Source organism: Hordeum vulgare, chromosome 4H, assembly GCF_904849725.1.
Source record: "Hordeum vulgare subsp. vulgare chromosome 4H, MorexV3_pseudomolecules_assembly, whole genome shotgun sequence".
Taxonomy (NCBI): domain Eukaryota; kingdom Viridiplantae; phylum Streptophyta; class Magnoliopsida; order Poales; family Poaceae; genus Hordeum; species Hordeum vulgare.
The window spans coordinates 533,253,571-533,264,029 of record NC_058521.1 but is presented as its reverse complement, the minus strand read 5'-3'; positions in this window follow the sequence as shown (position 1 = coordinate 533,264,029).

The following is a 10,459-nucleotide window of genomic DNA, read 5'->3' as shown; positions in this document are numbered from 1 at the left end:
GTGCCCCTTAGTGATTTTGGTGGTTTGAAGACTTATAGGTTAAGTATCTAATGTGTTCTTGAGTGTACACAGGATCTATAAATCGCTGAGGAGTTTGAAATATTCGATGAATATCGACCCCTAAAAATGTATATCTTCGGTTGAAGAAATTGGTCTGAAGCTGAAGAATTGAATAGCCAAGAATTTGCGATGAAATTGATATTCCTCATAAAGATATTGAAATTTAGGAATTCGGTGTGTCCTGAAGAAAATCAATCTGAAGATTTTGATGCATGAAGATTTATCCTTTCTGTTTTATTTTCTTCACACTTGAGTAATAGGTACACCGTACTGTTAAAGGGGGTCGAGGTAACACATTGGAATGAATTTCCTCATGATGCTCAACCCAAGCTTGATCCTACCAAAAGCCTCAAGTGAGGAATATGAGAGACCTGAGGACTCTCACAGTTGAGGGTCCCGACCGTTATCGATAGCCACGCCACATCATTGGTCTTATCCACACCAACGGTCATATTATTTAAGGGCATTAATGTCAAATCATGTCGGGATGCTCCCAGGCTATAAATAGCCGCCCTCCACAACCATTCGCTGGTTGGCTGCTCCGTTGGACACTGACACTTGTCATAAGAGGAACCCAAATTCCTCAGAGTCTTCGAGAGTAATTCATCAGTGAGGAAATACCCCAAACACCAAACCACAAACGAAAAACCAAGTGATTGAGCATCACTTAAGAAGTTGTTCTTGTGTGGGACTGAAGCATTTTACCTTTGAGGACTGTGCATCCTCCAGATGGTTAGGCGTCATGGTCTAGAGCAATCCAACAGTCAATTGTGCATCGCCAGGTGACCAAGTTTGTGAGGGTTTGGAAGTCTGCCCTGAAGACTTACCACGAGTGTTGGGTGAGGACTGTGTGTTCTTAGCCCAAGGAGAATATGGTAGGGATTGTGTGTCCCGGGACTGTGTGTCCTTTGGTTTCAATACCAAGCCGCTCTGAACTAGATGTACAACTGTCACAGCAGTTGGAACTGGGTCATCAACCACTGTCTTCACTGTGAAACGGGTTCTATTTCCTCAACTCTTTATATTCCTCAGATTGTGTGTTGATGATTTTCACTATCACTGTTTGAAGAATTTGCTGAAGACTTTCTCTGAAATTCCTCACCCCAAATTCTTCGCGCGAGTTAATCCCCATCTGTTTTGTGCATGCCTGCATGTTGTGCAAACTGTTTTCATATACTTCATCCTGAAGAACCGCTGTAGTGATACTTTGCACTCCCGATCCTTTGCTGTTTCCGCTGTAAGTTAGTCATCAGTGAGGAATTTCCTCCAAAGGAATTTCCTTAGTGATGAAATTCTCAAAATCTCCTATTCACCCCCCCTTTAGTCGATATAACGCACTTTCAATTGGTATAAGAGCAAGGTACTCCCTTGTTCTGCGTGATTTTGGTTTTAGTTATGTCGACTACAGGCATGATCAAGGTTACTGCAGCATGTCCTACTTTCGAAGGAAAGGACTTTCCCTTCTGGAAGACCAAGATGCAGATGCATCTACAAGCTATTGACAACGATCTCTGGTATATTGTGGAACATGGCGTCCCTATTGTCACTGCTACCATCTCTGCTGCTGATGTGAATAAATTAAAGCAACTTGAATCTCAAGCTAAGAATATCATCTGTGGCCATCTGAGCAAAGGCCAGTATGGCAGAGTAAGTGCTTTGGGCTCAGCAAAACTTATATGGGAAAGGTTGTCCAAAGTGAATGAAGGAGTATCAACCCAGCGTGATTCTCGTGTTGATGTTCTTCGCAATCTCTTCACTCGCTTCAAGAGGTTTGACAATGAAAGCTGCCAAGATACCTTTGATCGCCTCACTGACATATCAAATGAACTGCAAGCACTCGGACCTCGAGACATTACCGATCACGAAGTTGTGAAGAAACTGCTAAGATCCTTGGATTCTTCATTTGATACTTTAGTTCTGATGATTCAAGAAAGACCAGACTACAAGATGCTTGATCCAGCAGATATATTCGAAATACTCAATACTCATGAATTCCAACAAGAAGAAAAGAGAGATCTATATGGACCAAGCTATTCTAGACCACGTGCACTGAAGGCCAAAGCAATTTCCTCATCTCAAGAAGAAGACTCAGATGGTAGCATTGGTGATCCTGAAGAATTTGGCAGGAGCTTGCAATGCTCGTGAGGAAATTCCACAGGTTTACACGACGTGGCCAGTTCGGTAAATCTTCAAGAAGAGATATGAGGAAATCAGAATCTTTATCTGAGGACTACAAGAAAAGAACCTGCCACAAATGCAAGAAATCGGGTCACTAAATTGTTGATTGTCCTCGTTGGGGAAAGGAATCAAAGAAGAAGAAATACAAGGATGAAAGTTCTGATGACTCGAAGAAAAAGAAGAAACCTTCAAAATCCTCATCTTCAAAGTCCCCATCGCACAAGAAGACTAGTTTCATAAAGGCTTGGGCACTTATTGGCAAGGAAATGGATTCCGAGGCAGAATCCGAGGAATGTGATGAAGAGGAGGGTTCTGATGAAGACTCAGAATCTCGACAAGCTAGTCTTGCACTTGCAACCACATTTGTCAGCAAGTCAATCTTCAACCTTGAAGAAAATGGTAACACCATCCACACTGTTGACTATGCTGATGACTTCGCTCCAACCTATAGCTTCATGGCAAAAGGTTCAAAGGTACCGAATGATGCTTCCTCCTCTGATTCAAGTGACTGTGACCCTGATGATTATAAAAAACCCAGTTACAGTAAACTTTCTATCATTGCGACTAAACAACAAACTGCCCTAGAAAAGCTTTAGAAACTATTATATAGAAGCGATGATCTGTTGAATGATGAAATCAATCTTACCCAAATCCTAACTGAATATATGAGAAGTCTTCAGTCCAGATTTGATAATCATCAAGATCGTCATGTTAAACTCCTCGCTGATCATGAGAAACTTTCCTATGAATTTCTTAAAAGGAAGCTTGATCTAGAGAAGTTGAGGATTTCTCATGATGATCTTCGTATGGAAAATGATTCATTACTAGCTCAACAGATCAGTGCTGCTCAAGCTGAATTCATTCCTCCATGTCTTAAATGCATCGAACGTGAAACTGCTAATTCTTGACCAGAATCATCAAATGCTTCAATTTCTACAAGTTCTTCAACTGCTCCTGTAGTGTCAAATTCCTCACTTGAGGAAAACACAAATGTCACCGATGAAAATGCAGGGCTGAAGGAATTGTATGTGACAGGCATATACAAAAGTCTCAAAGGACATCAAACCCTTTGTGATGTGCTCAAAAAGCAGATCTTGAACAGGAACCCGAGGAAAGAAGGAATTGCCTTTGAGAGGAAATTGAATGCTGATGGATCTTATTGGAAACCTGAGCAGTATCCCAAAACCTCATGGGTTGCTGCTACTGGGCCTTCTTTTGATCCATCCAATCTAGCAGGCTTTTCATGTGAATTATCCTATTCCTCATATGAGTCATTTGATTCCATCTATAAACTGTTCAAAGATCAATCTGGTGAAGTATTTGCACGATATGTTGGAACTAACTGCACGAATGGCCCTCCCCTGAGGAAAATCTGGGTCCCCAAAAGTTGCCTGAAAAATCTTCAGGTGAATGTCCTCATGACACCACCTATGAAGAATTTGAACCCCAGATCAAATTCCTTAGGAGGACCAAAGTCTTCAAGAGGATCAAAATCCTCGACTCGTCAAAACTATGCTCGTACCCGTGCTAATGCTTTTAACATGCAGGGAAATTACAAGGAATATGAATATGAGCGTTATTCCTCAAATCATTATGTTCATAAATCCTCAAATAAATTATCTGCATATTCAGTTGAGTACTCTAACCCCCCTACTGTTAGAAGAAGTGCATTAGCTTCAATGCCCCCTTCTCATATGGTGCTCGCAGGATGATGAATGCTTTACCACCCCTTCAGATGTGGGTGGTGAGGAAATTCAACTAATCACTTCTACAGGTCAGGTCTCGAGATGAAAATCGTCATCTAAAGAATTTGCTGGAAACCTGAGGAAAATGCTTGATGGGACACAAGCTAATATTGATGAAATAGGAATATTTCACACGTCCTTATAATTCTGTTATGATGAAATTCCTATCTGATGAAATTGATATCATATTCTTCAAGTCTGAAGCATATGAGATGGTAAGGTGTACTAATTCATCTGCAGGATGAAAAACCCAAGAGTACTGAGTGGGTTCTTGATAGTGGCTGCACACACCACATGACTGGTGACAAAAGCTTGCTGATGAATATGCCTCTAACTCCATCACCCCTGAAGCAAATCACATATGCTGACAAAGGTAAAAGCAAGGTAATGGGACTTGGCAAAGTGGCTATTTCCAAGGATAGGCACATGGACAAAGCAATGCTTGTTGAATCCCTTGGATTTAACCTCATGTAAGTCTCAATGCTTTGTGATCTTGATATGATTGTTACCTTTGGAAGATATAGATGTGTTGTTATCATGGAATCTGACAGATCCAAAGTCTTCGAAGGTGTTAGAAGAGGGGATTTGTACATTGTTGATTTCTCTACAGGTCCTCAACCAGTCATCAAAGACTCGGTCATGCAGGCATGAGGAATTTGCACACGCTCGCGAAGAAGAAGCATATCATCTGCATCGAATCAGTCAAATTCCTCAAGGATCACCTCTGCGGTACGTGTGAATGTGGGAAAATGACCAGATCCAAGCACCCCTCGAAGACTATCATGACCACTACTCGTCCATTTGAATTGCTTCACATGGATCTATTTGGACCTACTCATTATGCCACACTAACAAATGCATCATCTTTATATGGCTTCGTCATAGTTGATGATTATTCCAGATATACATGGGTGCATATCATATTATATAAAACTGAAGTGCAGGAAGTCTTCAAACGATTTTCTTCAAGGGCCTCGATATCAAACACATCAGGAGTGATAATGGAACAGAGGTCAAAAACACTGGTCTTGATAATTATCTTGATGAACTTGGTATTACTCACGAATTGTCTGCTCCTTATTCTCCTCAACAGAATGGTGTCGTCGAAAGGAAGAACAGGACTCTGGTTGAAATGGCAAGAACCATGCTTGAAGAATATGAGACTCCGCGTCGCTTTTGGCCTGAAGCAATCAACACTGCATGTCATATCATCAATAGGGTATATCTTCACAAATTCCTCAAGAAAACCTCATATGAACTCCTCACAGACAAGAAACCCAATGTAAGTTATTTCAAACTCTTCGGTGCAAAATGTTGGATTAGAGATCCTCACCATAGCTCAAAGTTTGCACCTAAGGCACATGAGGGTTTTATGCTCGGTTATGGAAAGGACACGCACACCTACAGAGTCTTCAACAACTATCACACCAAGGTTGTTGAGACTGTATATGTGAGGTTCGATGAAACTAATGGCTCGCAAAGAGAGCAATTGCCTCCTGATCCAGATAAGTTGTCTCCTGAGGAAGCAATAAAGCTCAAAGCTACTGAAGACATTGATCCCACTGAGGAAACTGATGAAGAAATCATTCCCAGCACTGATCAAAATCAAGAAGATGCTCCTGAGGAAATTGCTCCAGAACCAATTTCTCAGCCCAGACGAAATCCTCAACCAGCTCATCCGAGGATTGCGAATGAAGTGGAACTTGACAAATGCCTCAATGACATCAACGCGCCAGGTCCTCTCACTCGCTCAAAAGCTTCACACTTAGTTAACTTTTGTGGGCATTTCTCCTTTATGTCTATCACAGAACCTTCAAAAGTTGTTGAGGCTTTCGTGGAACCGCAGTGGATCCAAGCTATGCAAGAAGAACTTCTTCAATTCAAGATGAATGGCGTATGGGAGCTCGTCAAACTACCAGATCCTCGCAAGCACAATATCATCGGAACCAAGTGGATTTTCCGAAACAAGCAAGATGAGGATGGTCAAGTGGTGAGGAATAAGGCACGACTTGTAGCCCAAGGCTACACATAGGTTGACGGAATAGATTTCGATGAAACTTTTGCACCTGTTGCTAGACTTGAAGTTATTCGAATACTACTTGATTATGCTAATCATCATAACATCATCTTATATCAGATGGATGTGAAAAGGGCATTCCTCAATGGTAAGCTTGAGGAAGAAGTATATGTTGCTCAGCCCCTGGGTTTTGAGGATCCAAAGAATCCAGACAAAGTCTTCAGACTCAAAAAGGCGCTCTATGGTCTCAAGCAAGCCCCTCGGGCATGGTATGATACATTGAAGGAATTCCTCATGAAGAAAGGCTTCAAACCTGGTTCACTCAATCCAACTCTTTTCAATAAATCCTATGATAATGAACTATTTGTGTGCTAGATATATGCCGATGACATCATATTTGGGTGTACTGACAAACGTTACAGTGATGAATTTGCTTACATGATGAGTGAAGAATATCAGATGTCTATGATGGGGGAGCTAAAATTCTTCTTAGGTCTTCAAATTTGTCAACAACGCAATGGAATCTTCATATCACAGGAGAAATACCTCAAGGATGTTCTAAGGAAACTCGACATGCATGAATGCAAAGGTGCCAAGACTCCAATGCCTACCAAGGACCACCTCTGCACTGACGAAAATGGTAAAGAATTCGATCAGCCCGTATATCGCTCTATGATTGGCTCTTTACTGTATTTATGTGCATCTAGGCCAGATATAATGCTTAGTTTTTGCATGTGTGCACGTTTTCAAGCAAAACCGAAGGAATCACACCATAAGGCTGTGAAGCATATTCTTCGATACTTAGCTCACACACCAAAACTAGGATTATGGTGCCCCAAGGGTTCAAATATTCATCTTGTGGGATATTCTGATTCTGACTATGCTAGTGACCGTGTGTATCACAAGTCAACCTCTGGCACATGTCATTTCCTCAGAAGATCACTAGTCTGCTAGTCCTCAAAGAAGCAAAACTGCGTTTCGCTTTCCACTGCCGAAGCTGAGTGCATTGATGCTGGTTCATGCTGTGCTCAATTGCTATGGATGAAGCAAACCCTCAAGGACTACGGCATCAACATGAAGAATGTGCCTCTCTACTGCGACAATGAGAGTGCAATCAAGATTGCATACAACCCAGTACAACACTCGAAGACCAAGCACATCTAGATTTGTCGTCATTTTCTTCGGGACCATGTCCTCAAGGGCAACATCCTCATCGACCATGTAAAGACTGATGATCAACTGGCAGATATGTTCACTAAGCCCTTGGATGAGAAAAGGTTTTGCAAGTTGTGGTGTGAGCTAAATATCTTAGAATCTTCAAATGTTTTGTAAAAACATGCACACATCCTAACACTTATGCAAAATTGATGACTTAGATGTGCAACGACACACATGAATAAATTTTCTTTAACCAATGAAGACTATCACTCTTAGTGTGAGGAAATCAATGAAGAAATTGATTCGCAGGGCCCTACGACAATTGTGCGTGGCGTCTGTAATCAACATTCTTATATGGTGGTTCACGCCACCACCCAACTAGAAATTCCTCAAGTTGAATTTCTTCAAGTGTTGTCTTTCCTCAAAACAGTATTTCTTCAAACTTGTTTTTCTTCAAAACTGAAATTCATCATCATGACGTTTTGTCACAAATTCCTCAAGTTAATCAAAAACACATGATGATTTTCGTTTACCTAGATAGACTATGATTTCAAAGTCCTCGACGGCATTCACTTATAGCTATTTCTTCAATTTGATATTTCATCTAAGTGAATGTGATCGGACCCTACTTTCCCTTTATGCTACTCTCACCTAGTCTATTCAATTCTTCATATGTGTTCTACTTGAAACTTTGTTCAAAATCCTCACTGCGTCCTTGTCAGCTGATGATTTTGTCACAAAATCCTCAAATCTACAAAAATATTTTTTTACAGTAACTGAACCCCACTTTCCCCGTTCGGATAACCACAGTCTCCACGATCTCCATGCTTCGGTCGTGCACTACACGTGTCCTGCGGAGACGTAGAGACACGGGCTATTTGGTCCGATAATTTCGCGCCAACAGTTACCGCCTGGCTATAAATATGTCCCCATCTCCCTTCGATAAAATCTTCTTAGTCCCATCGCCCTCCTGCTATAGCAAAGCTCAAAAGCCCTAGCGCCACCGCTAGAAGTCTGGACGCCGGCAAAGAAGAGCTTGACTGCCTCGACCAATCCGTCGCCGAAACCATGCCGGAACCGGACCATCTTCGTCCGTCGCCGTCGTAGCTGTTCTCTGTTGCCGAGTTAGGGCACATTGGACTCGCAACAAAGAGAATCTACTGTTACTCCCTTCTCTGTTCTTCGTGCGCGCCATCTCGGGTAAATAAAAACCCTATTTTTAAAGCTCATTTGATCTACTATTTTACCTTAGAGATGTGAAATCTGTTTTTCCTCAAGTATCCATCAGTTTCTTTTTCCTCAAAAACTGCCTATCACCCAACTATTGATGAACTTCACTAAGCATCTAAGATTTTCACGAGATTCCTCAATTGTGCAAATTTTCGAATCTGTACAACTCTGGAACCCAAGAACAATGTGCTTAGACGAATTCCTCAACCACTGGTCAAATTCCTCAACTTTCAAAAAACTTCATTTCATCAAATCTGAGAACGCATATGACCTCTCCAAATTCCTCGCAACTATACTATGTTCACAGGTACAAACATGTCAGCTGATGAATCTCTAGGTTCTCATCAACTTAACTCATTTGCAGCGTTTCTTGAAGAAAATCTGCAAGTTTCATCAGAATCCTCAAGAGCTCAATTTCCTCAGCAAAAGCCTCAGCAGAAGAAAACGAAAGATGAAAGGAAGCAAAAGGGTGGCAAGTAGCTCGAGCAGAACACTGCCATAGATATCCCTGAGGATATATACCTGGAATACTGCACTCCTCATGAACAAGAATCTATGCCCAAGAGAAAGATAAGGCTTCAAAAGATAGAACGCCGATGGGCTAAGGAGTGGAAAGAGTACAGATTCGTCACTCCTAAGTATGCGAAGAAATTCGCTCTGAAGCCTCCTGGAAACGGCCTCCTCTTGAGGATTATCAGGATGCACGCCCCTCAAGCCTCAAGACAATTGATGACTATCCTGAGGAAGAGTCAAAACGCTTGTCAAAGCTTCAGAAGCAAGCGGAAGCTGTTGTGAGGAAGTTCAATGAAGAATCAGCTGCTGCTGCAACTGCCGCCACTTCCTCTGCAGCTGACACTTCTGGTACGGCCATTCCTCAAATGAAGTCTGTGCCACCAAAACCAAAGGCTTCAAAGCCTCAAGAGAAAATGCCTCAGAAAGCTGTACCAGCATCAGCACCAAAACCCTCAGCACCACCAAAGGCTTCAAATCCTGAAAAAAGCCGATAGTGAAGCAACTGCCCACTGTCTCCAGCTCCTCAGTCCCGTCTGCAACAAGCTCCGAGACAAAGTCTTCTCCGACTCCCCTGAAGACTAAGGTGACTGCTGGGAGAGGAACAAGACCAAGCCCAAGCAAAATCATTAAGGTCCCTTCTGCATCAGATGGTAGTGATCAATTTGATGATGACACTCTGCAAGCCATCATCAGAAACAAGCAAGAGAGGGTAGCTCAAGCTTCTGGCAGCTCCATTCCCCTGGCCATGGACCCAAAAGTCCTCCTGGATTACATCAACTTCTGGTATGACAACCCCAACACTCCAATCGATGATTTGAAGCTTCCCCCAGGCTTAGCCACATGGTGGCCACATTCATCAACGAGGCCAAGTGGAAGGAGCAGCAATCCAAACAGGCTAAAGTTGCAAAGCTCAAAAAGGAGAAATTCCTTAGACAGAATCTCCTCAACCTGACGCCCGATGCACTTGTGTCAACACAGGCTGAATTGAAGACTTTGACCAACAAGTACTCTAAGCTTTCTGATCGTCAAAGTCTCAAAAACAACTTCATGAAATTTGCCACTAACGTAGTTGATGATTACAACAGGAAGGCTGGCCCTCCAGTACCAACACCTCAGCCTCTGATTGAAGAACCAGTTGACGAAACTGCTCATGCTGAGAACTCCCTCAAGAAAGTCGCACTGATGAACCGGCTATTGAGGAAATTGCCAAAGAAAATCCAGCTGATGATTCTGCTACAGCTGGTGAACCTGCTCCAGCTGCTTCTAAGCCAGCTGATGACTCTGCTCCAGCTGATGAAACTACCTCAGCTGAGAAAACCCCTTCACCAAAATCTTCAAAGGTGAAGAAAATGACTCCGTCTGCATCAGACGTGAAGAAGACCAGGGCTGCTGAAAAGGAAGCCAAGAAAAGAAAAGCTTCATCAGCAGAAGAATCAACTAAGGCCACGCGCCTCAAAGCTCTTGAAGAAAATGCACCTCTGGATCCTGTGCCTCTCAGAGTTGCTCCATCATATGAGATGACTCCCTTCGAAAGAGAAGACAAGGAGCACGTGGCTGA